Source organism: Megalopta genalis, unplaced genomic scaffold (assembly GCF_051020955.1).
Source record: "Megalopta genalis isolate 19385.01 unplaced genomic scaffold, iyMegGena1_principal scaffold0084, whole genome shotgun sequence".
NCBI classification, from domain to species: domain Eukaryota; kingdom Metazoa; phylum Arthropoda; class Insecta; order Hymenoptera; family Halictidae; genus Megalopta; species Megalopta genalis.
In genome coordinates, this window is record NW_027476153.1 from 430,001 (window position 1) to 440,000 (window position 10,000).

Here is a 10,000-nt window from a genome sequence, read left to right on the forward strand (position 1 = left end):
TTTTCCCAATATGAAAATTTTCACAAACTTTTCAAAGTCCCATCGCATCGAGTAAACTTTTTTAATAACGCTTCCGCACGATTCTAAATGCTTAATCCATATGTGAAATCGTTCACTGATCACGAATATCGTATTTAAAAAAATTACAAAAATTTATTTTTCAAAATAATCAAAAAAAACCGAAAAATCACAAGAGTAAAGTACCATTATTTTAAACAATATGTCGTTCTAAATGCTTAATCCCTATGTAAAAAAGTTATCTAAGCAAGAATATGTAATTGAAAAAAATTAGAAAAATTTATTTTAGCCGTAAATCGAAAATAATGGGGACACCGGAGCTGTTCGAAGCGCCGAGACGCGCCGCGTACGGCCGAATATTTTCAAAGTACCAACGTACCGATCAAGAGTAAAGTACCATTTTCCTACATTAGATTTCGTTCTAAATGCTTAATCCCTATGTAAAAACGTTAGTTAAGCAAGAATATCGTATTTTTAAAAAAATCTAATGATAGGATTTCCCAGAAAATTGAAAAAACCGAAAAATGTCAAGAGTAAAGTGCCATTTTCTGACATTAGATTTCGTTCTAAATGCTTAATCCCTATGTAGAAACGTTAGTTAAGCAAGAATATCGTATTTTTAAAAAAATCTAATGATAGGATTTTTCAGAAAATTGAAAAAACCGTAAAATGTCAAGAGTAAAGTGCCCTTATTTTAAACAATGTATCGTTCTAAATGCTTAATCCCTATGTAAAAAAGTTATTTTAGCAGGAATATGTTATTGAAAAAAATTAGAAAAATTTATTTTAGCCGTAAATCGAAAATAATGGGGACACCGGAGCTGTTCGAAGCGCCGAGCGCGCCGCGTACGCCCGAATATTTTCAAAGTCCCAACGTACCGATCAAGAGTAAAGTACCATTTTCCTACATTAGATTTCGTTCTAAATGCTTAATCCCTATGTAAAAACGTTAGTTAAGCAAGAATATCGTATTTTTAAAAAAATCTAATGATAAGATTTCCCAGAAAATTGAAAAAACCGAAAAATGTCAAGAGTAAAGTGCCATTTTCTGACATTAGATTTCGTTCTAAATGCTTAATCCCTATGTAGAAACGTTAGTTAAGCAAGAATATCGTATTTTTAAAAAAATCTAATGATAGGATTTTTCAGAAAATTGAAAAAACCGTAAAATGTCAAGAGTAAAGTGCCCTTATTTTAAACAATGTATCGTTCTAAATGCTTAATCCCTATGTAAAAAAGTTATTTAAGCAAGAATATGTTATTGAATAAAATGAGAAAAATTTATTTTAGCCGTAAATCGAAAATAATGGGGACACCGGAGCTGTTCGAAGCGCCGAGACGCGCCGCGTACGGCCGAATATTTTCAAAGTCCCAACGTACCGATCAAGAGTAAAGTACCATTTTCCTACATTAGATTTCGTTCTAAATGCTTAATCCCTATGTAAAAACGTTAGTTAAGCAAGAATATCGTATTTTTAAAAAAATCTAATGATAGGATTTCCCAGAAAATTGAAAAAACCGAAAAATGTCAAGAGTAAAGTGCCATTTTCTGACATTAGATTTCGTTCTAAATGCTTAATCCCTATGTAGAAACGTTAGTTAAGCAAGAATATCGTATTTTTAAAAAAATCTAATGATAGGATTTTTCAGAAAATTGAAAAAACCGTAAAATGTCAAGAGTAAAGTGCCCTTATTTTAAACAATGTATCGTTCTAAATGCTTAATCCCTATGTAAAAACGTTATCTAAGCAAGAATATGTTATTGAATAAAATGAGAAAAATTTATTTTAGCCGTAAATCGAAAATAATGGGTCGAGCGAATCGCTCGATTGCGCCGAGACGCGCTATGATGCAACAGACGAGCGATTGGAACGCCCGAATATTTTCAAAGTCCCAACGTACCGATCAAGAGTAAAGTACCATTTTCCTACATTAGATTTCGTTCTAAATGCTTAATCCCTATGTAGAAACGTTAGTTAAGCAAGAATATCGTATTTTTAAAAAAATCTAATGATAGGATTTTCCAGAAAATTGAAAAAACCGAAAAATGTCAAGAGTAAAGTGCCATTTTCTGACATTAGATTTCGTTCTAAATGCTTAATCCCTATGTAGAAACGTTAGTTAAGCAAGAATATCGTATTTTTAAACAAATCTAATGATAGGATTTTTCAGAAAATTGAAAAAACCGTAAAATGTCAAGAGTAAAGTGCCCTTATTTTAAACATTATATCGTTCTAAATGCTTAATCCCTATGTAAAAAAGTTATCTAAGCAAGAATATGTTATTGAATAAAATGAGAAAAATTTATTTTAGCCGTAAATCGAAAATAATGGGTCGAGCGAATCGCTCGATTGCGCCGAGACGCGCTATGATGCAACAGACGAGCGATTGGAACGCCCGAATATTTTCAAAGTCCCAACGTACCGATCAAGAGTAAAGTACCATTTTCCTACATTAGATTTCGTTCTAAATGCTTAATCCCTATGTAAAAACGTTAGTTAAGCAAGAATATCGTATTTTTAAAAAAATCTAATGATAGGATTTTCCAGAAAATTGAAAAAACCGAAAAATGTCAAGAGTAAAGTGCCATTTTCTGACATTAGATTTCGTTCTAAATGCTTAATCCCTATGTAGAAACGTTAGTTAAGCAAGAATATCGTATTTTTAAACAAATCTAATGATAGGATTTTTCAGAAAATTGAAAAAACCGTAAAATGTCAAGAGTAAAGTGCCCTTATTTTAAACATTATATCGTTCTAAATGCTTAATCCCTATGTAAAAAAGTTATCTAAGCAAGAATATGTTATTGAATAAAATGAGAAAAATTTATTTTAGCCGTAAATCGAAAATAATGGGTCGAGCGAATCGCTCGATTGCGCCGAGACGCGCTATGATGCAACAGACGAGCGATTGGAACGCCCGAATATTTTCAAAGTCCCAACGTACCGATCAAGAGTAAAGTACCATTTTCCTACATTAGATCTCGTTCTAAATGCTTAATCCCTATGTAAAAACGTTAGTTAAGCAAGAATATCGTATTTTTAAAAAAATCTAATGATAGGATTTTCCAGAAAATTGAAAAAACCGAAAAATGTCAAGAGTAAAGTGCCATTTTCTGACATTAGATTTCGTTCTAAATGCTTAATCCCTATGTAGAAACGTTAGTTAAGCAAGAATATCGTATTTTTAAACAAATCTAATGATAGGATTTTTCAGAAAATTGAAAAAACCGTAAAATGTCAAGAGTAAAGTGCCCTTATTTTAAACAATGTATCGTTCTAAATGCTTAATCCCTATGTAAAAAAGTTATTTTAGCAGGAATATGTTATTAAAAAAAATTAGAAAAATTTATTTTAGCCGTAAATCGAAAATAATGGGGACACCGGAGCTGTTCGAAGCGCCGAGCGCGCCGCGTACGCCCGAATATTTTCAAAGTCCCAACGTACCGATCAAGAGTAAAGTACCATTTTCCTACATTAGATTTCGTTCTAAATGCTTAATCCCTATGTAAAAACGTTAGTTAAGCAAGAATATCGTATTTTTAAAAAAATCTAATGATAGGATTTCCCAGAAAATTGAAAAAACCGAAAAATGTCAAGAGTAAAGTGCCATTTTCTGACATTAGATTTCGTTCTAAATGCTTAATCCCTATGTAGAAACGTTAGTTAAGCAAGAATATCGTATTTTTAAAAAAATCTAATGATAGGATTTTTCAGAAAATTGAAAAAACCGTAAAATGTCAAGAGTAAAGTGCCCTTATTTTAAACAATGTATCGTTCTAAATGCTTAATCCCTATGTAAAAAAGTTATCTAAGCAAGAATATGTTATTGAATAAAATGAGAAAAATTTATTTTAGCCGTAAATCGAAAATAATGGGTCGAGCGAATCGCTCGATTGCGCCGAGACGCGCTATGATGCAACAGACGAGCGATTGGAACGCCCGAATATTTTCAAAGTCCCAACGTACCGATCAAGAGTAAAGTACCATTTTCCTACATTAGATTTCGTTCTAAATGCTTAATCCCTATGTAAAAACGTTAGTTAAGCAAGAATATCGTATTTTTAAAAAAATCTAATGATAGGATTTCCCAGAAAATTGAAAAAACCGAAAAATGTCAAGAGTAAAGTGCCATTTTCTGACATTAGATTTCGTTCTAAATGCTTAATCCCTATGTAAAAACGTTAGTTAAGCAAGAATATCGTATTTTTAAAAAAATCTAATGATAGGATTTCCCAGAAAATTGAAAAAACCGAAAAATGTCAAGAGTAAAGTGCCATTTTCTGACATTAGATTTCGTTCTAAATGCTTAATCCCTATGTAGAAACGTTAGTTAAGCAAGAATATCGTATTTTTAAAAAAATCTAGTGATAGGATTTTTCAGAAAATTGAAAAAACCGTAAAATGTCAAGAGTAAAGTGCCCTTATTTTAAACAATGTATCGTTCTAAATGCTTAATCCCTATGTAAAAACGTTATCTAAGCAAGAATATGTTATTGAATAAAATGAGAAAAATTTATTTTAGCCGTAAATCGAAAATAATGGGTCGAGCGAATCGCTCGATTGCGCCGAGACGCGCTATGATGCAACAGACGAGCGATTGGAACGCCCGAATATTTTCAAAGTCCCAACGTACCGATCAAGAGTAAAGTACCATTTTCCTACATTAGATTTCGTTCTAAATGCTTAATCCCTATGTAAAAAAGTTATCTAAGCAAGAATATGTTATTGAATAAAATGAGAAAAATTTATTTTAGCCGTAAATCGAAAATAATGGGTCGAGCGAATCGCTCGATTGCGCCGAGACGCGCTATGATGCAACAGACGAGCGATTGGAACGCCCGAATATTTTCAAAGTCCCAACGTACCGATCAAGAGTAAAGTACCATTTTCCTACATTAGATTTCGTTCTAAATGCTTAATCCCTATGTAAAAACGTTAGTTAAGCAAGAATATCGTATTTTTAAAAAAATCTAATGATAGGATTTCCCAGAAAATTGAAAAAACCGAAAAATGTCAAGAGTAAAGTGCCATTTTCTGACATTAGATTTCGTTCTAAATGCTTAATCCCTATGTAGAAACGTTAGTTAAGCAAGAATATCGTATTTTTAAACAAATCTAATGATAGGATTTTTCAGAAAATTGAAAAAACCGTAAAATGTCAAGAGTAAAGTGCCCTTATTTTAAACAATGTATCGTTCTAAATGCTTAATCCCTATGTAAAAAAGTTATCTAAGCAAGAATATGTTATTGAATAAAATGAGAAAAATTTATTTTAGCCGTAAATCGAAAATAATGGGTCGAGCGAATCGCTCGATTGCGCCGAGACGCGCCATGATGCAACAGACGAGCGATTGGAACGCCCGAATATTTTCAAAGTCCCAACGTACCGATCAAGAGTAAAGTACCATTTTCCTACATTAGATTTCGTTCTAAATGCTTAATCCCTATGTAGAAACGTTAGTTAAGCAAGAATATCGTATTTTTAAAAAAATCTAATGATAGGATTTTCCAGAAAATTGAAAAAACCGAAAAATGTCAAGAGTAAAGTGCCATTTTCTGACATTAGATTTCGTTCTAAATGCTTAATCCCTATGTAGAAACGTTAGTTAAGCAAGAATATCGTATTTTTAAACAAATCTAATGATAGGATTTTTCAGAAAATTGAAAAAACCGTAAAATGTCAAGAGTAAAGTGCCCTTATTTTAAACATTATATCGTTCTAAATGCTTAATCCCTATGTAAAAAAGTTATCTAAGCAAGAATATGTTATTGAATAAAATGAGAAAAATTTACTTTAGCCGTAAATCGAAAATAATGGGTCGAGCGAATCGCTCGATTGCGCCGAGACGCGCTATGATGCAACAGACGAGCGATTGGAACGCCCGAATATTTTCAAAGTCCCAACGTACCGATCAAGAGTAAAGTACCATTTTCCTACATTAGATTTCGTTCTAAATGCTTAATCCCTATGTAAAAACGTTAGTTAAGCAAGAATATCGTATTTTTAAAAAAATCTAATGATAGGATTTCCCAGAAAATTGAAAAAACCGAAAAATGTCAAGAGTAAAGTGCCATTTTCTGACATTAGATTTCGTTCTAAATGCTTAATCCCTATGTAGAAACGTTAGTTAAGCAAGAATATCGTATTTTTAAAAAAATCTAATGATAGGATTTTTCAGAAAATTGAAAAAACCGTAAAATGTCAAGAGTAAAGTGCCCTTATTTTAAACAATGTATCGTTCTAAATGCTTAATCCCTATGTAAAAACGTTATCTAAGCAAGAATATGTTATTGAATAAAATGAGAAAAATTTATTTTAGCCGTAAATCGAAAATAATGGGTCGAGCGAATCGCTCGATTGCGCCGAGACGCGCTATGATGCAACAGACGAGCGATTGGAACGCCCGAATATTTTCAAAGTCCCAACGTACCGATCAAGAGTAAAGTACCATTTTCCTACATTAGATTTCGTTCTAAATGCTTAATCCCTATGTAAAAAAGTTATCTAAGCAAGAATATGTTATTGAATAAAATGAGAAAAATTTATTTTAGCCGTAAATCGAAAATAATGGGTCGAGCGAATCGCTCGATTGCGCCGAGACGCGCTATGATGCAACAGACGAGCGATTGGAACGCCCGAATATTTTCAAAGTCCCAACGTACCGATCAAGAGTAAAGTACCATTTTCCTACATTAGATTTCGTTCTAAATGCTTAATCCCTATGTAAAAACGTTAGTTAAGCAAGAATATCGTATTTTTAAAAAAATCTAATGATAGGATTTCCCAGAAAATTGAAAAAACCGAAAAATGTCAAGAGTAAAGTGCCATTTTCTGACATTAGATTTCGTTCTAAATGCTTAATCCCTATGTAGAAACGTTAGTTAAGCAAGAATATCGTATTTTTAAACAAATCTAATGATAGGATTTTTCAGAAAATTGAAAAAACCGTAAAATGTCAAGAGTAAAGTGCCCTTATTTTAAACAATGTATCGTTCTAAATGCTTAATCCCTATGTAAAAAAGTTATCTAAGCAAGAATATGTTATTGAATAAAATGAGAAAAATTTATTTTAGCCGTAAATCGAAAATAATGGGTCGAGCGAATCGCTCGATTGCGCCGAGACGCGCCATGATGCAACAGACGAGCGATTGGAACGCCCGAATATTTTCAAAGTCCCAACGTACCGATCAAGAGTAAAGTACCATTTTCCTACATTAGATTTCGTTCTAAATGCTTAATCCCTATGTAGAAACGTTAGTTAAGCAAGAATATCGTATTTTTAAAAAAATCTAATGATAGGATTTTCCAGAAAATTGAAAAAACCGAAAAATGTCAAGAGTAAAGTGCCATTTTCTGACATTAGATTTCGTTCTAAATGCTTAATCCCTATGTAGAAACGTTAGTTAAGCAAGAATATCGTATTTTTAAACAAATCTAATGATAGGATTTTTCAGAAAATTGAAAAAACCGTAAAATGTCAAGAGTAAAGTGCCCTTATTTTAAACATTATATCGTTCTAAATGCTTAATCCCTATGTAAAAAAGTTATCTAAGCAAGAATATGTTATTGAATAAAATGAGAAAAATTTATTTTAGCCGTAAATCGAAAATAATGGGTCGAGCGAATCGCTCGATTGCGCCGAGACGCGCTATGATGCAACAGACGAGCGATTGGAACGCCCGAATATTTTCAAAGTCCCAACGTACCGATCAAGAGTAAAGTACCATTTTCCTACATTAGATTTCGTTCTAAATGCTTAATCCCTATGTAAAAACGTTAGTTAAGCAAGAATATCGTATTTTTAAAAAAATCTAATGATAGGATTTCCCAGAAAATTGAAAAAACCGAAAAATGTCAAGAGTAAAGTGCCATTTTCTGACATTAGATTTCGTTCTAAATGCTTAATCCCTATGTAGAAACGTTAGTTAAGCAAGAATATCGTATTTTTAAAAAAATCTAATGATAGGATTTTTCAGAAAATTGAAAAAACCGTAAAATGTCAAGAGTAAAGTGCCCTTATTTTAAACAATGTATCGTTCTAAATGCTTAATCCCTATGTAAAAACGTTATCTAAGCAAGAATATGTTATTGAATAAAATGAGAAAAATTTATTTTAGCCGTAAATCGAAAATAATGGGTCGAGCGAATCGCTCGATTGCGCCGAGACGCGCTATGATGCAACAGACGAGCGATTGGAACGCCCGAATATTTTCAAAGTCCCAACGTACCGATCAAGAGTAAAGTACCATTTTCCTACATTAGATTTCGTTCTAAATGCTTAATCCCTATGTAGAAACGTTAGTTAAGCAAGAATATCGTATTTTTAAAAAAATCTAATGATAGGATTTTCCAGAAAATTGAAAAAACCGAAAAATGTCAAGAGTAAAGTGCCATTTTCTGACATTAGATTTCGTTCTAAATGCTTAATCCCTATGTAGAAACGTTAGTTAAGCAAGAATATCGTATTTTTAAACAAATCTAATGATAGGATTTTTCAGAAAATTGAAAAAACCGTAAAATGTCAAGAGTAAAGTGCCCTTATTTTAAACATTATATCGTTCTAAATGCTTAATCCCTATGTAAAAAAGTTATTTAAGCAGGAATATGTTATTGAATAAAATGAGAAAAATTTATTTTAGCCGTAAATCGAAAAAAAGTCTGTTCGTTTCTCTGTCTCTCTCGCGCGATCGAAGTATTGATGTTTCCCGGCAAAGTAATGGGATATTAATTAAACTTTATACACGAAATTACTCGTTTTGATCCCCGCTACACAGCCGTATACTTTTTATAATTTTGTGGAATCGGGAACCTTGCAATATTTAACATAACGCGGATCGACTATCTCTGTCTCTTTCTAGATCGGAATAATCGATGTTTCCCGGCAAACTATTGGGAGTTTTATCAAACTTTATACATGAAATTACTCGTTTTGATCCCTGCTACACAGCCGTATACTTTTTATAATTTTGTGGAATCGGTAACCTTGAGATATTTAACATAACGCGGATCGTCTATCTCTGTCTCTTTCTAGATCGGAATAATCGATGTTTCCCGGCAAAGTAATGGGATATTAATTAAACTTTATACACGAAATTACTCGTTTTGATCCCCGCTACACAGCCGTATACTTTTTATAATTTTGTGGAATCGGGAACCTTGAAATATTTAACATAACGCGGATCGACTGTCTCTGTCTCTTTCTAGATCGGAAGAATCGATGTTTCCCGGCAAACTAATGGGAGTTTAATTAAACTTTATGCATCAAATCATTCAGTTTGACTCCTGCAACACAACCAAACACTCTCTGTAATTTTCTGAACTGAAAAACCACTGAAATTGCGCTCGAAATGCGGAGCGACGGGTCGGCGCGTCTGCACTGTGCGACAGCTAGTCAAAACGTCCGAACAGCGTATTGTTTTCGATCTCTTGGTATAATATTCGTATTCCTTGCTGTGTATAGCTTCCGATCGATTATTGCAATGGTCAAAGTTCCAGCGGCGTAATGCTTTCCATAAGATTACATTAATATAACCAGCGGCATATTGCTTTCTATCTTGTAATGAAAATTTTATAACCAAGTACCAACGGCGTATTGCTTTCGTTCGGATAATGGAGATTTTACAACCAAGTACCAGCGGTTTCTGTCTTATAATTAAATTATTATAATAAAATAAAGTACCAGCGGCGTGTTACTTTCGTTCGGATAATGGAGATTTTATTACTAAGTACCAGCGGTTTCTGTCTTATAATTAAATTATTATAATAAAATAAAGTACCAGCGGCGTGTTACTTTCGTTCGGATAATGGAGATTTTATGTCCAGCGGCGTAGTGCTTTCTATCTTATAATGTAATTCTTATTACAAAGTACCAGCGGCGTATTGCTTCGTACCAGCGGCGTATTGCTTTTTTTCCAGCGGCGTATTGGTTCGTACCAGCGGCGTATTGCTTTCCGTAACCTTGAAAAACACAAAGTGCCAG